This window comes from Hemitrygon akajei, chromosome 1 (assembly GCF_048418815.1).
Source record: "Hemitrygon akajei chromosome 1, sHemAka1.3, whole genome shotgun sequence".
Taxonomy (NCBI): domain Eukaryota; kingdom Metazoa; phylum Chordata; class Chondrichthyes; order Myliobatiformes; family Dasyatidae; genus Hemitrygon; species Hemitrygon akajei.
The window spans coordinates 94,808,918-94,832,592 of NC_133124.1; positions in this window are offsets into that span (position 1 = coordinate 94,808,918).

The window sequence follows — 23,675 nt, forward strand, 5'->3', positions numbered from 1 at the left end:
GCACAGAGCAGGGACCCATCTACTGAGTAGGGAGGAGGGGGAGAGGTGGGACCCATCTATTATTGATGACAGTAGGCACAATCTGTATGCGACTGAAGTGATGTTTTGTTCTGGTCACAAGTGGGACAGCCAGTTACTAAGTTGTGGACATCCCGGGACATTGATGACCACCAAAATCATCTCCACATAAATTCCAGGGTCCACTGAATTTCTGGATGGCCAAACAGACAAGAAGAGCAAGCCTTATCCAACATTCTGGGCTGCAGAGTGGCAGGGTCAAACAGCCAGTTCAGAAGTCCCCCACCTGGGCCTGGAACTGACTATTGGGCAGCTCACACCTTCGCCCCTATTCTACAAATTGCTGGAGCAGCAACGCATGAGTGAGGAGGGGTGGGCTCTGGATTAGCGTTGTCCTCATAGATGTGAAACTGCCGGGAGAGAGCATCAGTCTTAGTACTTTTGCTGCCAAGATGGTAGGTGAGAGTGATATTAAACTGGGTGAAGAAGAGAGCCTGACAGTCCTGATGGGAGTTGAGCCTTTTGGCGTCCAAATATAGGAGAGGGTCTTGTGATCAGTCCATACTAGAAAGGGGTGCTTTGCCCCTCCAGTTAGTGTCACCATGCTTCCAGGGCCTCCTTGATAGCAAAAGACATTCTCAGTTCCTGACATTGTAGTTACACTCAGTGGGAGTTAAATCACAGGAAAGAAAAGCACAGAAGAGTGATGTGAATGTACAGCTCAAAAACCAATATCTGATTCATTAATCTCGATGATGAATGCAGGGGATAGGTCTGGATATTGCAGCACTGGGACTGTGGTGAAGTGTCACATCAGGTCTGAGAATGCTTGGTCTGCTTCATGTGTCCATAGGAATCTTGCAGAGGTTCTCCTAGTGAGAGCATTTATGTAAGCCATGATTGAAGTGAAGTTTCTGATGAAGCAGCAATGAAAGTTTGCAAACCCCATGAATTGGCTCTCTTGTTTGACTGTAGATGGTTTGAGCCACTCTGATTGTCTGAAATTTACACGGGTCCATTTGAACACTGGAAAGGGTGAGGATGTAGCACAAGAATGACAATTGTTCTTTGTGGTCAAAGAACTTGACATAAAGGTTGTCTTGAGGAGTTGTTTGAGAACCCTCCAGTCATGTTTGACATATTCTTGATGAGAGAGGGAGTAGATAAGAAATTGTCCAAATACATGAAAACAAATTGATTCAACACGTCCCAAGGTACATTGTTGACCAGGGCCTGAAAAGCAGTGTGGCATTGGCCAGATCAAAATGCATCACTATGTAGTCAGAGTTGCCAGTGGAGATATTGAAAACTGTCTTCCTGTCACCCCTTCGCCAATACAAATCAGGTCATAAGCATTGTGCAGATTTACAGTACTGTGCAAAAGTCTTTGGCACATATATATAGCTAGAGTGGCTAAGACATTGCACAGTACTATATTTATCAACATGGAATGGAGAGTGTGTTTGTAAATATGGAGGGAGCAAAGGATGTTGGAAATGGTCAGAATGGAGTGCCATTGGAGGGGTGTGTGACATGTGGCAGCGAAGGAGTGCCAGAGGTGGGTGCCGGCATGGATGAGTTACCAGGCAAGATCGCTTGATTCCAAACAATCAGTTTATTGATAAGTACAGAATGTCTCCGTGGTGCTTCCTGCTTCCTCCTCTCTCCCTTCCCCATTGCCCAACCATGAATCCCACTCTCAATCTTCAATGGAAACCAAAAATCAAAATGAAGTTTATCATCACTCACATATGTCAGCATTTTTTTTACAGCAACAGATCAGTGTAATACATGCAGCTGTCCTGCTTGGCGCACACTGCACTCTCATGTCAAGCCCTGCACTCCACCCATGCTGGAAGCAAGTGATGAGGGATCTCTCATTCCACCCCATCTCAACCACATGCATGTGGATCTTTTCTGCATCATCCCTCACTAATCTTTTTCCTTGGGGCAGGTCCAGGAGTTGCTGGACAGCTTCCTGACCCCATACTAGAAGATCAAGAACTTGACTACGAATTTGTGAAAATATTGGGTTTGAGGGGAACCTTGTTTTCATTAAGCATTGTGCAGACGGAGTGGGGATCTGTCTAAGAGATTCACCTTGTAAGCTTGTCGGGGTCACCTCTTGTCATGCGTTCCTCCATGGATGTGCATATCATATTAGCGTGAAGAAACAATCACTTTGATGAAAGTTCTGCTTTTCAAAAGTACACTAGAGGTTCAAAAAAGCACCATGAAGCTTGTTTGATCATTTAGTATTTGATTACTTTTATATTTAGAAGATAATTCAGGAAATATTTTTAAATAATTGTCATAGGACCAAATAAAAGCAACAAAAAAGTAATTTATATAGACCTTGCATGTTCCCTTTATGACATTTCAATGTGCTTTACTGGCAATGAAGTATTTTTGAGGTATAGTCAGCACTGAAATGTGTGGCACCTTGCACTGAAATCTCAACCTGCTGTTTGATGTGTGGGTGTGTGCATGTGTGACATGCAAATAAGACAGGGAGCCAATCTGCAGGCAACAATCTCTCACAAACAGGAATTTAATAATGGCCTCATCATCTGTTTTAGTAATATTGAGAGAAGAATAAATGTTATCCAGGACATGCAGGATGCCTCTTTGTCAAAACACTGCCATGAGATTTGTTAGACCCTTCTGAGTCTACAATCAGGGCCTTGATTTAACAAGGCAGGTGTAAACCAAATTGTCCCCACAGCCTGATCCAAAATTTAGTGAAGTTAGTCATCTCTCACAGTCTGAGTCCAAGATCCCTCGTGACCACTGAATGCATGTAGGTACACTCTTGGTTTGGAACATAACCATAAGAGATTTTGCAGATGCTGGAAATCCAGCTCAATACACAACAAAAGCTGGAGGAACTCAGCAGATCAGGCAGCATCTATGAAAAAGAATAAAAAATCAAGATTTTGGACTGAGACCCTTCATCAGGATAGGTCAAACTTCTCTTAACCAGTACATAGAAGTTTCAATACGAGAGTGTGTAATACTTGATCTCCTATAAGGGAATGAGACAGGGCAAGTGACAGACGTTTGTACAGGAAAACATTTTGCATCTAGTGATCATAATGCCATTAGTTTCAAAGTAAATATGGAAAAAGATCTGGCTGGTCCCTGGGTTGAGATTTTAAATTGGAGAAAAGACAATTTTGATGGTGTCAGAAAGGATCTGGCAATTTTTTTGTGTGTTTTTTAGCACTTCTGCTGATTTAGTGTTGTGGAATTTCCACACTACAGAATTTCTTCCTATTTTGCCTTTGGCTTGTCTGCAAGTTTCTGAAGTGAACTTGTTGGACTGCAATTGTGCATTCATTTCTTTTTAGTGTAGAATGTTTATTCAGAGTTTTTTTTAAGTTCAAATCTAATAAACATGAGTACGAAACTGGAGACACGACTTGCAATATCCTTGCACCTTTAGCTTCACAACAATCCTTGTTATGTGTCCATGATACTGCTACAGTTAAGCTTTTCATTACTGTAGTACATGCATGGACTTACCATTGCAACTATAAAATCAACTTTGGCTTAGGCACAAGATGATGCAGCAAAAAATTAAATGCCAGAGGAACTCAGTGCCAGAGGGTCAGGTGGCACCTGGGAAGGGAAAAAGAGTCTTGACATTTTTAGTTCAAGACCCTTCATATTTATAAGTGTGGAAGTCGATGGGTTGGAAGTAGAACTGCTGACTTTTTGGAACAAGAGAACTGGCTTGGATCCTGGCCTCAGTTGAGTTTGCAGATTTTCCCTGTGACTCCTGTGTGCTCTGGTTTCCAACCACAATGCAAAGATATTCATGCTGGTAGTTTAATCAGCACAGTAAATTACCCCTATTTTCATAGGCAAATGATAGAATCGTGGGCTGGGGGAGGAATTGCGGAGAATGTTGAGAGATTTTTTTTTAAAGTGGCATTTATGCAGGAATAATGCAAATGGGTGGTTGATTGTCAGTGAGGAGTCTGGGAACTGAAGATCCTTCTTCCTTCAGTATCTCTGTGTGATTCTATGGCTAAATCCTGAAGCAACTAAAGAAGCATCTGGATCTTGTTTGCAGATGCTGATCCCTAGCTACCGCTTGTATTGCCTGTTTCTTGAGCTAAATCACCAATATTTTGGTGGGAACATGAATAATGGTATTCTGATGGGTGAACAACATGTACAAATCTCCCCATATTACTTACACGCCACACACACATCTACCCATACTCATCCACACACCAAGCAGGAGGTCCACATGGATGATCATAACATTGAGGTTGACTGCTAACTTTATACATACGTCTGCATGTCAGTGATTTAACTTGGTGTAAGCTTAGTTCCAGAGTCAAGGTGACATAATCATTGGCTCATCAAGTCATACAGGCAGATGTACACTCTTTGGTTCACCATGTCCTTTACAACAATCAAGTACCTAACAATATTGATCAGTTTACTGGCATTTGGTCCATGGCCTTCGTTCTCTTAGTGATCAACGTGTTATTTGAAATACTCCTCAAATGTAGTAAGAGTAGCTGCCACCATCACCCACTCAGTACTTTCCAGATCTTAACTACTCTCTGGGTGATTTCTTGTTCCTCAGATCCCCTCTCACCCTTTACCTCTTACCCTAAACTTATACATTCCAGTTTCTCTGCCTCAGAGAAATGTTTTCTCCTATCCATATCGCTCATTATTTGTACATGAGGCCTGAACTCCATGGAAAACAGACCTAACCTATCCAGTCTGTCCTCTAATTGAAACACTCTTTCCCAGATAATATCCTGATGAATCTCATTCGCACTCTCTTGTGCGATTATTACTTTCCATTTCTTTCCATGTCAACAAGAACTGCATGTTCTACTCCAACTGTGGCCTAAAGATTGTTTCATGTATTTGTGCCACGACTTCTCTTTTTATATTCTTTCTTTCTTTTTCAATCTTTTTATTAGTATTAATAATATTATGAACAAAATACAATTAATATATTAATAAAGGGATTACAAACATACAAATTCCCATTACACATGAAAGAATACATAAGCAATGAATACAGTATAAACAAGTTTTCCCGAAACATGAACCATATAGTATATATATGAACAAGGTAAATCTAGATATTTCATAATATATAATATAAAAAAAAGAAAAAAAATATATATGCAAAGTTGACTAAACTACTAATCTAGTATCTAAGGAAAAAAAAAAGAAGCAAAAAAAAAAAAAAAGAAAAACTAAAAAAAAGAGAGAAAAAAAGGGCTGTTTATAGTATCTCACAAGAATACATAAACATCAATGTCGTCAACTCCGATCCTCTCAACATAAATACGATTAAAGCTGAAAAAACCAATAAGCTTGGCACAGGGTCGTATTACATCATATGAAAATATTGAATAAATGGTCTCCATATCTTTTCAAATTTAATAGAAGTATTGAATACACCACTTCTAATTTTTTCTAAATTTAAACATAACATAGTTTGAGAAAGCCAATGAAATACCGTGGGAGGATTAATTTCCTTCCAATTCAACAAAATAGATCTTCTAGCCATCAAAGTGAGAAAAGCAATCATTCAACAGGCGGAAGGAGATAAATGGAGTGAGTCCATCATCGGTAAACCAAAAATTGCAGAAATAGGATGGGGTTGTAAATTGATGTTCAGTACCGCAGAGATAATATCAAAAATATCTTTCCAATATTTTTTCAAAAGCGGACATGACCAAAACATATGAGTTAAAGACGCGATTTCCAATTGACATCTGTCACAAATAGGGTTTATATAAGAATAAAAATGAGCTAATTTATCCTTGGACATATGGGCCCTATGTACAACCTTAAATTGTATTAATGAATGTTTGGCACATATAGATGATGTATTAACTAATTGAAGAATTCTATCCCAATTCTCAATAGGAATAATAAGATTGAGCTCTCTTTCCCAATCATTTTTGGTCTTATCAAGGGGCACTGAATGTATCTTCATAATTATATTATAAAGTTTTGATATAAGCCCTTTTTGAAAAGGGTTTAATTCAAACAAACTCTCCAAAATATCTGAAGACACAAAATTTGGAAACGTAGGAAGTACCATACTTAAAAAATGCCTAACCTGTAAGTATCTAAAAAAATGAAATCTAGGCAAATTATATTTATTAGATAATTGCTCAAAAGACATAAAACAGTTGTCCGAAAATAAATCAGAAAATCTTAATAAACCCTTAGCTTTCCAAGCCAAAAAAGCTTGATCTAGCTCTTTTTATATTCTAATGCCCCATTCTAAGCCCATCTATCTTCTTCACAAAAGTGTTGCCAATTTTGGGGATTCTTGCACTTGTACACAAGCATTCCTTTGTTTCTCAATGAACCCTACATTCCAAACTCACCAGTCCTTCCAAAATGCATCAGGATTAAATTCCATTTGTCCTTGCTCTGCTGATAATACCAATTCATTAATATCATTCCATAGCTTTTGACTACTTCCTCATTAACACCACCAGTTTTCATTTCATGTAGAACTTTAATAATACTTCCTACATTCTTATCCATGTTTTATATAAAAATAACAAACTGTGTGTGTTCCAGCTTTGATCCCTGTGGTGCACAGGTTTCTAAGCATGGCAACAAAGCTTAACCATCATTCTGTATCTTTTGTTACCAAGCCAATTTTGGATCCATTATGCCAACTTGTCCTCCAACCTTTTAGACAAGACATCCATATGCCACTTTGTCAGAAGACTTACTGAAGTCCATATCAGCTGATCAATCACACTGCACTCATCCATGCATTTTATTAACACATTGGGAAAAAATCAAATTGATAGACAGGATCTCTCCCTAACAAAACCATGCTATCTTTGATTAATCCTTGTCTTTTTGAATGCAGATTAACTCTGTCACTCAAGAAATTTTCCAATAACTTTCCTATCACTGCCGTTAGAATCAAAGGCCTTTAATTACCCAGCTTATCCCTGCTGCTCTTCTCAAATAACGTTGGATATTTTTAAAAAATACTCATTTTTCAGGATCTGGAAGACATTTTGATCCAGATTATTGTTGAGATGTGGAAGTATATGTTTTGTGCATGTTATGCAGTAGAAGCCGCATTAAACACATTAAATGTCATTGTATTGCTCAGCATTAAATTCTGTCCTCTAACAGAATGTATTCTGAAGCTGTTCAGTAATCACTATTTGTTTTCCTATTTTGTTAAATGAGCCAGTCTCTGCATCTCAGCCACATCTGATTTGTCCTGAATCATTGTTAGCAAGTGAAGCAGCAGTGATCAGGAGGGAAAAAAATGGACAAATTATCCAGGATTATAATATTCAAATACATTAGCCATTTTAAATAATATCCATCCTTGTGCTACCCCAGATGAATGATCTAACTTGAAGTTTGTATCATTATACTGGTAAGGTTGTTAGGTTGTGAGAACTAAGTTTACTTTCAGGTTGAGGTTTCTTCAGTTTAAAATTGAATCCTTGGTTCTATTTATTGTTTTAAATGGAAATAAAAGTTTTCATAAGATGAACTGATAATATGCTAACTGCAATCAAGAATGGTTTGTTTGGTGCCACATTATACCCACAGTAAAGAAATCTAGGTCTATTGATAGAAAAAAACAGATTTTAGGTGAGTGAAATACACAAAATGCTGGTGGAACTCAGCAGGCCAAACAGCATAAGACATAGGAGCAGAATTAGGCCATTCAGCCCATCATGTCTGCTCCACCATTCCATCATGGCTGATCCCAGATCACACTCAACTCCATACTTCTGCTTTCTTGCTATATCCTTTGATGTCCTGACCAATCAGGAAACGATCAACTTCCATCTTAAATATACCCAGAGATGTGGCCTCTTTCGCAGTGTGTGGCAGAACATTCCACAGATTCACTACACCCTGGCTCCTCTATACCTCTGTTCTAAAAGGTTGCCCCTCAATTTTGAGGCTGTGCCCTCTAGTTCTGGATACCCCCACCATAGGAAACATTTTCTCCACATCCACCTTGTTAATTCCTTTCAACATTTGATAGGTTTCCATGAGATCTCTCCTCATTCTTCCAAATTCCAGTAAGTACAGGCCCAAAGCTGCCAAACGCTCCTCATATATTAATCCTTTCATTCCCGGAATCATTCTTATGAATCTCTTCTGGACTCTCTCCAATCCTTTCTGAGATATGGGGCCCAAAACTGTTGACAATACTCCAAGTGCAGTCTGACTAGTGTTTTATAAAAGCTCAGCATTATCTCCTTGCCTTTATATTCTATTCCCCTTGAAATCAATGCCAACATTCTATTTGCCTTCTTTACCATAGATTCAACATGTAAATTAACCTTCTGGGAGTCTTGAACAAGGACTCCAAAGTCCCTCTGCACCTCTGTTGTTTGAACCTTCTCCCATTTAGATAATAGTCCAGATTATTGTTCCTTTTACCAAAATACATACCATATATTTCCCAACACTGTATTCCATCTGCCACTTCAAAGGTTCAAAGATCAAATTTATTGTCAGGGAAATGTATACAATATACATCCTGAAATGCATTTTCTTCACAACCATCCACAAAAACAGAGCAATGCCCCAAAAAATGAATGACAGTTAAACGTGAGAACCCCAAAGGCCCCCCCTAGCTCCCCTCTCCTGCACATAAGTGGCAGCGAGCAACGATTCCCTCTCCCCACCAGCAAAAAAAGTGCACCTGCTTTTTTGCCCATTCTTCCAATCTATGGAAAAGAGCTCCTGAAGAAGGGTCTCAGCCCAAAAAAAACGATTGTTTACTCTTTTCCATAGATGCTGCCGGGCCTGCTGAGTTCCTCCAGCATTTTGTATGTGTTGTTTTGGATTTCCTGTATCTGCAGATTTTCTCAAGCTATGTGAATTATTTAATTTTAAGCTACAACAATAGCTAATAACCATAATTGTGTAGCCAAGTTTCCATCGAACTCAATATATAAGTTTGCTGATGACACCACGATTGTAGGCCGTATCTTGGGTAATGATGAGTCTGAGTACAGAGAGGAAATTACGAACCAAGTGGCATGATGCGAAGACAATAACCTATCCCTCAATGTCAACAAGATGAAGGAATTGGTTGTTGACTTCAGAAGGAGTAGCGGACCGCACGACCCCATCTGCATCGGTGATGCGCAGGTGGAACAGGTCAAAAGCTTTAAGTTCCTCGGGGTGAATATCACAAATGACCTGACTTGGTCTAACCAAGCAGAGTCCACTGCCAAGAAGGCCCATCAGTGCCTTTACTTCCTGAGAAAGCTGAAGAAATTTGGCCTGTCCCCTAAAACCCTCACTAATTTTTATAGATGCACCGTAGAAAGCATTCTTCTAGGGTGCATCACAACCTGGTATGGAAGTTTTCCTGTCCAAGACCAGAAGAAGCTGCAGAAGATCGTGAACATAGCCCAGCACATCACACAAACCAATCTTCCATCCTTGGACTCACTTTACACCGCATGCTGTCGGAGTAGTGCGGCCAGGATAATCAAGGACACGACCCACCCAGCCAACACATTTTTTGTCCCTCTTCCCTCTGGGAGAAGGTTCAGGAGCTTGAAGATTCGTACGGGCAGATTTGGGAACATCTTTTTTCCAACTGTGATAAGACTGCTAAATGGATCCTGACCCAGATCTGGGCCATACATTCAAAAAATCTCGGACCTGACTTCCACTACCTTACTTTCCCTTTTCTATTTTCTAATTATGATTTATAGTTTAATTTTTATTATATTTACTTCGATTTGTACTCCAGGAAGCATGAAGCACAGAATCAAATATCGCTGTGATGATTGTACGCTTTAGTATCAAATGTTTGGTGACAATAAAGTAAAGTAAAGTAATATCTGTGAGTGTATTTGGCATCTATAATAAGACAAAATATCACATAGAACTTCACAGAAACTAAACTAGGTAAAATTTTACACTCAAAGATGAACCAAATGGATTGGTGATTACAAGCTTGATCACAGAAAGGTATTCAAAGTACTGTTATGGAGCTAGGTGGAGGCAATTTCAAAGCTGTTTGCCAGAGAGGTGAAATTACAGCCACTGATATTGGCTGATAAAAGAAATGGCAGTTTAACAAGAGACCAGAACTGGAAGAAACAGAGTTATGAAAGTAAAACTGAATATAAGTCAGTCAGATTTATACGTACAGTAAAGACAGAAAACGATGCTGGAGAGACAATAATAGGGGACAAGGAAATGGCTAATGATGAACTGAATAAGTACTTTGTGTCTCTGTGGAGTGTCAACGGGTGGAAATGAGTGCAGTTACTATCACTTAGGAGATGGTGCTTGGGAAACTGAAAGGTCTGCAGGTCAACTGAAAAGTCCCACCCCCGAGCACATCTTTCCCTCACCCCACCTTCTGCTTTCCGCAGAGATCAGTCCCTACATGACTCCCTTGTCCATTCATCCCTCCCTACTGATCTCACTCCTGTTACATATCCTTCCAAGCAGAACAAGTGCTACACCTGCCCATACACCTCTCCCCTCACTACCATTCAGAGCCCCAAACAGTCTTTCCAGGTGAGGCGACACTTCACCTGTGATTCTGTTGGGGTCATCTACTGTATCCAGTGCTCCCAGTGTGGTCTCCTGTATATTAGTGAGACCCGACGCAGATTGGGATACAGCTTCGCTGAGCACCTATGCTCCATCGTCCAGAAAAGTGGGATCTTTCAGTGGCCACCCATTTTAATTCCACTTCCCATTCCAATTCCATGGCCTCCTTTACTGTCATTACATGCCTGTTGTCTGACCTCGGTGGTCCAGAAGATGTTGGAATCAATTGTAAAGGATGTGGTTTTGGGTGCTTGAAGGCACTTGAGAAAATAACCAAAGTCAGCGTAGTTTCCCTGAAGGAAAAACGTGCCTGACAGATCTGCTAGAAAGCTTTGCAGAAATAACTAGCAGATTAGACAAAGGAGAATTGGTGGATGTTACGTACCCAGATTTTCAGAAGCCCTTTGACAAGGTGCCACACATGAGGCTGCTGAACAAGATAAGAACCCAGGGCATTGCAAGAAAGATACTAGCCTGGATAGAGTATTGTCTAATTGGCAGGAGGCAAAGAGAGGGAACAAAAGAATCCTTGTTAGATTGTCTGCTGCTGACTAGTGGTATTCCACAGGAGTTTGCATTAGGACTACTTCTTTTTAAAATTCAAGATTTGTTGTATTTCAGTGATTTGGATGATGAAGCTAATGGACTTGTGACCAAGTCTGCGAATGATACAAAAGTAGATAGAGGGGCAGATAGTTGATGAGCAGAGAGGCTGCCAAAGAACCTAGACAGATTAGAAGAATGGGCAAAGAGGTGGCAGATGGAATACGGCATTGGCAATTGAATTATCTTGCACTTTGATTCATGAGCAAGGATGTTATGCTGAGGGTGTATAAGGTTCAGGTGAGGCCTCACATGGAATACTGTGAGCAGCTTTGGTCCTCTTATTTAAGAAAGGATGTGATGACATTAGAGAGGATTCCGAGGAGGTTCACAAAAATGATTCTGGGAATGAAAGGGTTATCATATGAGCAGTGATTGAAGGCTCAGGGCCTGTATTCCCCAGAATTTAGAATGGGGGGGGGGGAGGTCTCATTGAAACCTATTGAATGTTAAAAGACTTTGACAGAGTAGATGTGAAGAGAATATTTCCTTAGGTCGGGGAATCTAAGATCAGAAATAGAAAATAAAAGGACATTAATTTTGAACAGAGATGAGGAAGAATCTCTTTAGCTAGACGGTGGTGAATTTGTCAAATTTGTTGCCACAGACAGCTGTGGCGGCCAGATTACTGGCATTTAAGGCTGAGGGTGTTATGTTCTTGATTAATTGAAAGTTATGGGAAGAATGTAAGAGATCGGGTTGAGAGGGAAATGGATCAGCCACGATGAAGTTGAGGAGCAGATTCGATAGGTCAAATGGCCTAATTGCACTCCTATGTCTTATGGCTTTATGGTCTTATGCCCATGCTGACATTTTTGTTCAACTACACTAATCCAATTTGCCAACATTTGGTTTTGTGTCCTGTTTTGCCTTGTCTATTCTAAATGTCTCTCAAGGACATAAAGATTTGTCAATGAGCACATGATAACTGATGAATAGGGCTCGCTGCTTGTTCTCTATTGTAGAAAGTTGTAACAGGATCGAGATCAACTCGGAAATGGGCAAAGAAGGCAGGTGAACTTTAAATCAGATAAGTGTAAAGTCATTCATTTTAGGAAGGTAAACCAGGGAATGGCTTACACATTAAAAGACAGTTCTCGAGGAGTGTCGCAGAAAAGATAAATTTTGGAATTTGGTTAAAAGTACACAGTTCCTGAAAATGGTGACACAGGTAGACAAAGTGGTGAATAATGCATATGGCATGTTTGCCTTCATTGGACTAGGCATAAAATTCAAAAGTTGGGAGATTATGTTCCAAATGTATAGAACTTTGGTGAGATGCACCTAGAAAATTGTGTACATTTCTGGTCACCATATTAAAAGAAGGCTGTAAATAAGCTAAAGAGGGTACTGAAAAAAATTTACAATGATATTTCTGGGACTGCAGTGAATGTGTGCAAAGAGATAGTGGGTAGGAAGTGACCTTATAATCATTTAAAAAATTATGAGGGACATAGAAAAGTTTGATAATCAGTCTTTTGCCCAGGATGTAGGAGTATAAAACAGGAGGGAATAAGTTTGACATTTGAGGGAAACATTTTAAAGGGGATCTGAGGGCAAGTTCTTCACACAAAGGGTGGTGGGAATGTTGAACAAGCTACCTCAGGAAGTGGTAGGTCAGGTAAAATGACAAGGTTTAAATGTCGTTTGAAGATCTCCATGAACAGGAACCCTTTAGAGGGAGATTACCCAGAATCAGTCAAATGGGACTGCCTCAGTTTGGGTTGCAAGTCCTGTTTCTGTGCTGCATAACTCTAAGGGTTCCATGAATCTGTTTTCAGGAACAGCAGCTGAGTTTCAAACTGCTCATGCTCATTACGGATGTAAGATGGGGATGTAGCAAGGGGAATATTATAATAGTTGATTCAGGAGAGACAGAAAGTATGGATAAACCTTTCAGCAACAGTAAACCCTGAAGTAGAGAATGTTATTAGATGGTGGGACATAAGTGTAATTGAGAAGATATGAGGTCATAAATTAAGATTGGGGTCAATTCAAACATTGAAGTTTCAGATAGTCTGACTCTAGACATATGAGAGTGTTCAAATAGAGCTTAGAAGTAATTGCTAGATAACAGAATTTGTGGCAGGGCTAAAAATTATGTCTTCTTAAGCCATCCTTTATCCAGAAGTACTTCTAAATTGCTCATCATACCATTTGCTTTGCTGCTTCAATGACCATTCATTGTAATTTACAGTCTTTTGGGTGATTAAGTCTGCCTGGGTTTTTTTCATATTGTTATATTCCCAGTATTTAATATGTGTCCTTGTTATTTTGACTCTTGAGCAAAGAAACCCTGTCAATAAGAAAACAATTAGCTTCAGTACAAATCATTAATATTTATAAAGCTTTGTTCTGATTTATCAAGTTAGGGTTACAAGTGAAAGATACAAGAAGCACATTCAAAGACAGTAGCTCATTATCAAAACAATTTTGAGACCCAGTGGACACAGATTCGGATCCAGGCAAAGCTCATATGCAACCATATGGATTAAAGCTTTGCCTCCCTGTTCAGCTAACTCATAGTGAGTCATTCCTGACTGGTGTTAAAAATAATTGTCTTATCCTCGAACCTGAGCTTACACTGCTTGCCTGACAGGATGACAGTGCCCCCTACTGATAGCCTCTTTCTCCAGATGATGCTCTATCAGGGTCTGCATTGCTGTTGTGTCCAGTTATAGACAAGGCAAGGCTGAGAATACCACTGTGTTTTTGTTAATTGTTGAGTAAATGATATTTAATTTAAAATCTTTCCAGAACATCTTGTGGCTTACGTATTTAAACCTTATTTCAAACCAAACCTGACAAAGGATTTTGCAAACACTAGAAAATCTGCAGATGCTGGAAATCCAGTGTCTGGTGTGCTCCTGATGATGCCTCCTCTGCACTGGTGAGACCTGTCGTAAATCGGGCCAGTGCTTCATTGAGCACCTCTGCACCATCCACCACAAGCAGGACTTCCCTATGACCAAGCATTTTAATTCCAATTCTCTTTCCTTTGCCGACATGTTGATCCATGGGTTCCTCTTGTGCCAAGATGAGGTCATCCTCAGGGTGGAGGAGCAACTTCTTATATTCCTTCTGGGTACCTTCTAGCCTGTATTAACCACCCACCACCTTCTATTCCCCACTCTGTTCTTCTCACCTGCCTAATGCTTTCCCAAGGTCCCCTCCCCTTCCCTTTCTCCTATTGTCCACTCTCCCCTCCTATCAGATTCTTTCCTTGCCCTTGACCTTTCCCACCCTTCTGGCTTCACTTATCACCTTCCAGCTAGCTTCTTTCCTTTCCCCCCACCTTCTAACTCAGGTATCTTGCCCCCTTCCCTCTCAGTCCTGAAGAAGGGTTTCAGCCCAAAACATCACCTGTTTACTCTTTTCCATAGATGCTGCCTGACCTGCTAAGTTCCTCCAGCATTTTGTGACAAATGATTTCCTGATTTTGTATTTACTCGTTTTAGCAGACATCTGTAATTGCCCCTCAAAGTTGTTCAGTAGCAGAATAATTACACGTTAGTTAAACAAAATATAATATTAGCTGAAGATTAGGATATTAAAGCATAGATAATCTACAGTTAGTTTTCTATTTTCCACTCTTATTTACTTATTTTGTAGATAGGAAAATATTTACATTAAAACACAATTTTTCATGCTCTCAGTACATCTCAAAGTACATTGTATGTAATGTAATACTAGTTGAAAGCAAAGAAACTTAAAAAGGAAATATAACATCTCAGCAATTAATTTGCATACAGTATGGTGTTACAAACAATATGCTATTAAACAAACAATCCTTTTTTTGTTGCTTAAAGGACAAATATTCAAATGGACATCTAGGATATACTCTTCATTCTTTCATGACAATGAGACATTCTACTTCCAGTTGATAAGGTAAAGGAAGCTCAATTTAATATTTCAGCTGAGAAACAACAGTTTTGACAGTATAGGATTTCTTCTGTATTGTGGGGGTGCTTCAATGTAGTCCTCTGAAGTGGGTTTGAAGTAACATCTTTTGGAGACAGAGAGATGTTACCAAATGGACTATGGCTGACCAAATAGAGGCTGCTGTGTCAGGAAGTAAGCCAAGGTGCTTGCAGGAGCGTATTCCAAAGGAAGTTTGCTGAGCCGAAGAGGGAAATATAGTAGAGTTTAAGCTATCACAAAGAAGCACATGATACTAGAGTGGATCAAAGATATGGGGAGGGAATATACGAGACTGAGGTTGAAAACTTATTCTCCAGTATTGTGAGGAGCAAGGAACCATAAGAAGCCAGACTAAACAGAATGCTTTTGGTGAGGGTTTGGTGGGGAATACACAGATGTAAATTGTATCACTGTCGAAGATTACCAGACAATGGATTGGTGAAGCTGTTTGATGAACACAGTGCTGCACAGTGTGGTGGTTAGTGCAACACATTGATCACTGATCAGGGTTCAATGCCTGTCACTGTCTGTATGAAGTTTGTGCGTTCTCTCTGTGACTTCATGGGTTTCCTCCAGGTGCTCCGGTTTCCCGTCATATTCCAAAGATGCACAGATTGGGGTTAGTAAGCTATGGGCATTATATGTGGGCGCTAAAGGCATGGTGACATTTGCGGGATGCCCTCATATCTCCAGTCTGTGTTGGTTATTGAGGAACTTCACCGTACTTAGCTAATTTTAATTAGATGTAAATTGTAAATATGGGGAATTATGAGACTGCTGAAGTGTGATTCAGTTAAGAGTGGACAGTGAATGAGTCATAGTTGAGCCTGAAATTGGCAATTGTACAAATTAAAGTATTTGGGAGTTTTGGATGGTGAACAAATATTGACTATATTTAGTCCTATACCCATTATATTCTCCATTTAATTCTATTTGTTAATTATAATTTGTTCAATAAACTTACTGATTATTGCTGCTCTTGCTCTCAAGTCAGAGGTAATAGTGTTAACTTAAAACCCAGTAGGGAGACTCAGTATTAATGTATTTATCACAATCCATCCAGCATGTATTTTGTAATCTGAGATATAAAACAATAGACTTGAAGTCACTAAATAGATGGTACAAATGTTAGCAATATCTTAAGCTAAGATGTGCTGTAAAAATGTTAAATGACAGTGTTATTCAAGCCTGATTACAGCAGCCACACCGAATGAGTGACAGTGTGAGAATATGGAGGCTTAAATTGCTTCTGCGGCTGAGGGTGAGAGCCAGGAACTAAACGCAAAGCAAACAAAAAGAGTGATCCCTCCCATCCATCACTGCTTTAATTACTATGGTTCCTGGCACACAATGTTTTACTGAATACAGCATTAATAGCAAATTTTAAAAAAAGACCCCAATTAATAATGAACAACTTAATTATTTGTATCTTATTGACCTCAGTGACAGGTGTATTTTTTCTTCCCTCAATACATGCAAATACAGTTTTCAAAATTAATGCTTTAAGGAAGTCATTTTGTTTTAAGATCGTGTATGTGTGTGACAAGGAAACAAATGACCCCTACCAGCTCCTATAATCCCCCATCTATGTGGTTTAAAATCACTAAAAGAGAGCAGTGAGTTGCAGCTTTATAGTGAATGATTACCATAACACTCCTGGCTAATGTTTTGCAATTTCCAATCCATTCCTTTGTGTGTTCTGTTGAGTAGCAGTTGAGAAACAGAGCAGGCATTGCAAAACACATCGAGCGAAACAATGAGAGTGGAGTTTAGTGCTTGAATGGCAGTAAATGAAAGAACAGGAGAATTGCCAATAGTGGAACACTAAGGCTTTGTACAAAGGTAGAGAGCCTTGAGGTCTTCATTAACACAGTCGCCATCTAGAGCAACTGTACATTGCATTCATTTGTATTCTTACCGTCAGACAGAAGCATTCAAATCTTCCGCAAAAATTTCAAGAATCATTGCAAAAATCTCTTGAAATTCAGTTCTTTTTAAAGTCAAATATATTAATATTTATAGAACTGGTGTGATTAGATTCATTTGGAACATGTTAGAGCCACATTCATTTTTTATTTTCTGGAGAGTTCCCTAAGAGAAAGATAGAGAAGAGATTATAAAGGGAATAAAGATTTTGCTCAATCATGCTATAAACAGCATAAAGTTTGTAGGATTAGGATGAGAAAAATTAAATAGATGTCTTGTTGAACCATCATCACACTGAAATTACAGAGTAATTTCATGCAGCTATTTCATTTATTCCATCTCTGGCTTGCTATGTTTGAATATATATAAAGAAAATGTTTAGGAGCTTGATATTGGAATCCTGCAATTAAAATAACTTAAAGGACAGAAATATCAGACAATCAATGTACAATTCTCAAAGTTGGTGTATTATACTAAATTCACAAATCAAATTACAATATAGTAGTCAAAAAAATTAGACGACTCCTTGGGTGGCACTCAGCTGAACAAAAACCTAACCCTAACCCTGAGCTGTGACCCAATTGAGAAACGGGATTGCAATGAAGATGATGCCTTTCCATTATGCTGAGTGTTCTGGAGGAGTCCTACGGTTCTCAGTAGAGCAGGATAGCCATAAGGCCATGCTGTTAACTGGTGCTGTCTGGGCTATAGGAGCACATGCTGAGGGACACACCAAAATTTATGCACTCTTTTATGCATGTGTTGAAAGGGAGAATAAAACTATACCTGTGTGAATCCCTGCAGCATCTGGTGGCCTTGGGATCTCTGGCTTGGAGGCTAATGTCAGAACATTCAAGAGAGTGAACTTCGCAAGGTGTCGTGCCCTGATGTACCTGATAGGACTCTGAAATCTGTGCAGTCAACTGGTGGTAATGTTCAAAGACATCTTCAATCTCTCACTGCTGCAGTCAGAGATTCCCACCAATGCTGAAGAAGAACAGGGTGAAGTGCATCAATGAGCATTGTCCAGTGACACTCACATCTACTGTGATGAAGTGCTTTGATCGGTTGGTCATGGCTGAGATCAACTTCTGCCTAAGCAAGGACCTGCGCCCTTTGCAATATGCCTATTGGCACAATATGCCTACAGTGGAAGCAATCTCTCTGGCTCTCCACTTGGCCTTGGATTGCCTAGGCAAAAAGCAGCACCTGCATCAGGCCACTCTTTATTGCTTACATCTCTGCATTCAACACAATTATATCTTCAGTTCTAATCTACAAACTCCTAAAACCTGGGCCTCTGTACCAACTTCTGCAACTGGATTCTTAACTCCCTCAATGGGAGACCACTGTCTGTACAGATCAGAAATAACATCTCCTCCTCACTGACAATCAACATTTGTATACCCCGAGGATGCATGCTTAGCTCACTGGTCTACTCTCTCTACACTCATGACTTTATGGCTAAGCACAGCTCCAAGACCATTTATAAATTTGCAGATGACAACACTATTGTTGGCAGAATTTCTGATGGTGATGAGGAAGCATACAGGAGGAAGATAGATCAGCTGATTGAGTGTTGTTGCACCAACAACCTTGCACTCAACGTTAGTAAGACCAAGAAATTGATTATGGACTTCAGGAAGGGGAAGTTGAGGGATCACACTGCAATTCTCATTGAGGGATTAGAAGCGGAAAGGGTGAACAGTTTCAAGTTTCTTGGAGTCAACATCTCTGAGGATCTATACTGGGCCCAATATATTGATGCAATTCAACGGTACAACAGTGGCTATATTTCATTAGGAGTTTGAGGAGAAGTGGTGTGTCACTCAAGACGTACGCAGATTTCTACAGATGTACCATGGAGAGCATTCTAACTGGTTGCATTGAAATCTGGTACAGAAGGGCCACTGCACAGGATCGGAAAAAGCTAGCAGTTCCATCATGGGCACTAGCCTCCTCAGTCTCCAGAACATCTTTAAAAAGCGATGCCTCAAAAAGGCGGCGTTCATCATTAAGGGCCCCAGTCACCCAGGACATGCCCTCTTTTCCTTGCTACCATCAAGGAAGAAATAGAGGAGCCAGAAAATACACATTCAACATTTCAGGAACATCTTCTACCCCTCTGCCATCAGATTTCTAATGGAAAATGATCCAATGAACACTACCTCCATATTTACAAACGTTTGTAGTTTTCCTCTCTTTTTACACTACTTAATTTCATTTTCTTTTTTTTATATAGTGTATGTACTTTAATTTATAGTTTTTATGTATTGCACTGTACTGCTGCTGCAAAACAACAAATTTCACAACATATGCCAATGATATTAAACCTTATTCTGATTCTGAAATTCACTTCAGACAGTGCTAAGACTCTGTGTTTCAGGCTCCTTCTGGTACTGCACATGAGGGTTACGATTTTGGGTGGGGAAACCCCTTGAGCACTGTAAAGGGCATAGCAACCCAGTGGGGTATGTCATGACTGGCATGGGCTGGTGTTTGTTTGCCTTTTTTTTTAGAAATACTTACATTACTGAATGTAATAGCCACAAACTTAAAAGTTTTCTGCATAGTTTTATTAATTTGTGTTTTTTATATTGAGTAAGATCTATTTTTGAAATAAAAAAGTTATCAGCAGAGCAGGGTAACTAAGTACTCTATGACCATATCAAGAGAGTTTAACCCCTGCCACAACTGTATGTGGAAGGATTAAAAAGAAGGAAAAGAGTGTGAGGAGGAATTTGAGATGAATATAAAACTGCAAACCCCGTGTGACAGCAATTCTACTAGCTGCACAATGCAGCCAGTGGAACGAGTTCCAATCATAGCCTTCAGTTCTATTTTGTAGAATTTTGCTTATTCACTCTGCAAACACATGGATTTTTCCCAGGTGCTCCAGTTTCCTGCCACTTGGGTCACATGTATGGGTCAGTAGGTTAATTAGCCACTATAAATAGCCCATAGTGTATAGGTGAGTGGAAGAACTGGTTGGGGGAGGGGATGGGGGTGCAGATGAGCTGACAGGAAATGTAGGGAGAACAAAATGCAAGATTGATACATTTGTGCTGGTGTCGACTTAGTGGGCCAAAGGATCTCTTTCTGTGCTGAATCATTCTAAAAGTGTAAGTCAGAAATAAAAACAATGTTGGGAAAACCAAGCAGATATCAGGGAGACAAGAAACAAAGTAAACATTTCAGCTCAAAGATCTTTTACCAGAATACCAAAAATTTTTTAAAAATTACTTTTAATTTTTAAAGAGGCTGAGGGAGGATAGAAATAATGGGGATCTATGATAGAGCACATTTGTAATAGTTGATTTAAAAAATTCAGTTAAAGACAGGAGAGAAAGAACAATTTGAAATAGAAGACAGCAAGTACATCTGTGGAAAGAGTGAAGAAGGATATCTATCCAAAAGTGTTAGGTTCAATTTTAAGATCAGCAGGTTGCAATGTGCCCAAGAGGAACATCAGATGTTTTTTTTCTGAAATACTATTGGCTATCACTGGAGTAATACAAGTAAAGTAGACAGAGGGGTCAAGAGGTCAGAATAACAGTGGAAGGGAGAATTGGAGGAACAACTGCTCGAGAGCTCAGGTTTGCTCCTGGTGACTGAATGGGAATAGTCTGCAAATCAGTCACCCAGTCTGCATTTTGTTCAAATGTAAAGAAGATCAAAAGAGCCAAAAGAGATTAAGGAGATCTTAAATGGACTTTTTGCAGCTGTATTTACTCAGGAGATGGACACAGAGACTTTAGATATGAGAAAATTCATCTATAAACTGGCAGATGAGACATCTATTGTTGGCAGAATTTCAGATGGTGCCGACAATGTGGAGCACTCTAACTGGTTGCATCATCGTCTGGCAAGGAGGGGCCACTGCACAGGATTGGAAAAAGCTTCAGAAAGTTATAAACTCAGCCACCTCCATCATGGGCACTAGCCGCCCCCGCATTGAGGACACCTTCAAAAGGCAATACCTCAAAAGGGTGGCATCCATCATTAAGGACCCACATTCCCAGGACAATCCTTCTTTTCATTGTTACCTTCTAGGAGGAGCCTGAAGCCACACACTCAACATTTCAGCAACAGCTACTTCCCCTTCAGCATCAGATTTCTAAATGAACATTCAATTCATGTACACTACCTCAATACTTTTAATCTCTTTTTGTACTAATTTAATTCAATATTTATATATCTTACTGTAATATGTAGTATTTTTTATTATTATGCATCCTGCCTTCTGGAATTGAAATGGTTGAATTTGCTAAAAGATTGACATCTTCTGTGACATGGAATCATTAAAGGAAAATAAAAAAAGTATGCGTAAAATTATGATTACAAGGGATTAACATGAAACAAATTCCACCAAAGGAAACCAATCAGCCTGTTTATGCTGGACAGCTCTTTATTCTCAGGAAGCTACCTCAACAAAACTTATAATTAAATTTGAGCAGCTGCAGCAAAAAATTGGCATGCTCTGTTGCTGGTGCTTTCCTCCAGCTCCTCTCTCCTTGTTACAGAACCACCCTCCTCCTTCCTTCAGCTGGTAGGGTGACTGAAAGGGCTCCAGATTCTGCTTAAATTCCCACATCAGTAACACTCTGTTGCCTAGCAGTGAATGGACGTGTATCCATGGGGTAAGTCAAGCACAGTGTCAGTTTCCTTCTGAGGATGAATGTGAGTCACAAACCACACAGGGAAGGAATGCAACTTGCTATATAATCAATTTTTGAGGGTTAAATTGTAATCTTAATTATTAATGTCAATCCCTGCCATGCCACACCACCACTGACTGAGGCCTTTTTTTCAATCATTATGCAATCAGCCACTTGACTTTAAAGGTCCTTCCACTAATTATCACTCCCTCTTAAAAAGGCATGGTCTATTTCATTAGCCACCAACCTTTTAACAAATTGAACTAATTAAATTCTATATTATTCAACACTAAAATGGCTATCAAGGTGTCAGTGATTTTAATCACTGTTTTACCTGGACATTTGAAAGTCTTCTGACCAACACATCATAGTATCCATTTTAATTAATTAGCATCGTCTGACAGGAAATGATCTGGCGAATTGTCTTTGGGGGAATGGGGGAAATATATGCGAAGAACACTTGGAGATGAGATTAATCTAAAATAACAGTTCACTTTGAGATGGATAATTTCAATTAGTACTATGTATATTTAACTCTGTATTGAAACCAGATGTACATTTTTTTTGTGTTTTGTGACTTCAGAGAAATATTTAAATAATTTAATACTGTGCTATGGTTGGAAGTCTAACTGAAGTATTAAGATTCAGCCCTAGCTTTTCTGGATTTTCTGTCATCACTGATTCAAAATTTTTAGATTCATACAGTATGGTAACAGGTCCTTCAGTCTAACTCATTCAGATCACCGTGTTTGCACGTTTCCATATTCATGACGTACTGCTCCACATTACCTTTGAATTCTAATCTTCTTTTTCTAGTGCTAATATTGCATTTTGAGAATATATTGAAATATTATGATAGTAAACAACCTGCATTTTTTTACATATTGCTTGATTAATCAGTTGTAGCAGGTAAAATACAGGACTTGACTTTAAACATAATTCTCCAGAGAGAGTGGTGCATTGGAATAAGTAAAACTGCCTGAAAGTTCATGATTCCCAACTGATGATATTTTATCTCTAGGCCAGTGGACATCTAAATTATACCCAGAGTTGACATTAGCAGTTTTAGGATCTGCATTGAAGGCTCTTGTGGAGCTAATGGTGGCAATGTAAGCATGCTGGGATTTATAGGGTCACGGACAAGCCCTGTGGCCCAACTCATCCTTCCAGCCATGGTGCCCACTTTTTAAAAAATGTCCCTCAGAACTCCTATCTATGTACGGTACTTACCATTTTATCAGTCACTCCAAGGATGAGTCAGAATCGATTCAAGGACATGTGATCCTTTCTGAACAAAAACATTGGGCTAGAAAATGAATGATGTGAATCAGGCCAACAGTTCCAAACTGATGTTAGGGAGTGCAGCTGCCCAGCCTACTCTAGCTTTCCAGCACTAAGTCAACGTTTCTCTAGATTATGCATGTGATATGAACTTTAGCCCCTACCACTCTTTTAAGTAATGAATTGCATTTTCCCACAACCTTCTGATTGAGAAAATTACATTGCTGTATCTTTTGGCATCCACCTATTGATTGTTTTATATCTAAGCTGCTCATTATCGACTCCTATACTATATGAAAGGTCAGCCTAGACTCCTTAAGCCTGCTGCAGCCTCCATTGCTGTAAATAGAACACCACTATACAGCTCTCCTTGTATGTGAAGTAGGAAGTACATAATTTCACTCAGTTGAACACGGGAATCAGAATATGGCATCCAGCTTTACAATTGAGTAAAAGTAAAAAGATAATTATTTTGATGGCTCAAATGAAAGGGAAGTCAACACAGAATTGTGTAAATATGTTTCAGTCTGACAGAAAACACTGCCAAAACAAAATGTCTTGAAGGAGAGGGTTAGCAATTTTAAATTCCTTTACATTATCTTTTCAGAGGATTTGTTATGGGTCTAGCACATAAGTGCCATCATGAAGAAAGCACAGCAGCACCTCAACTTCCTTAGGAGTTTGCAA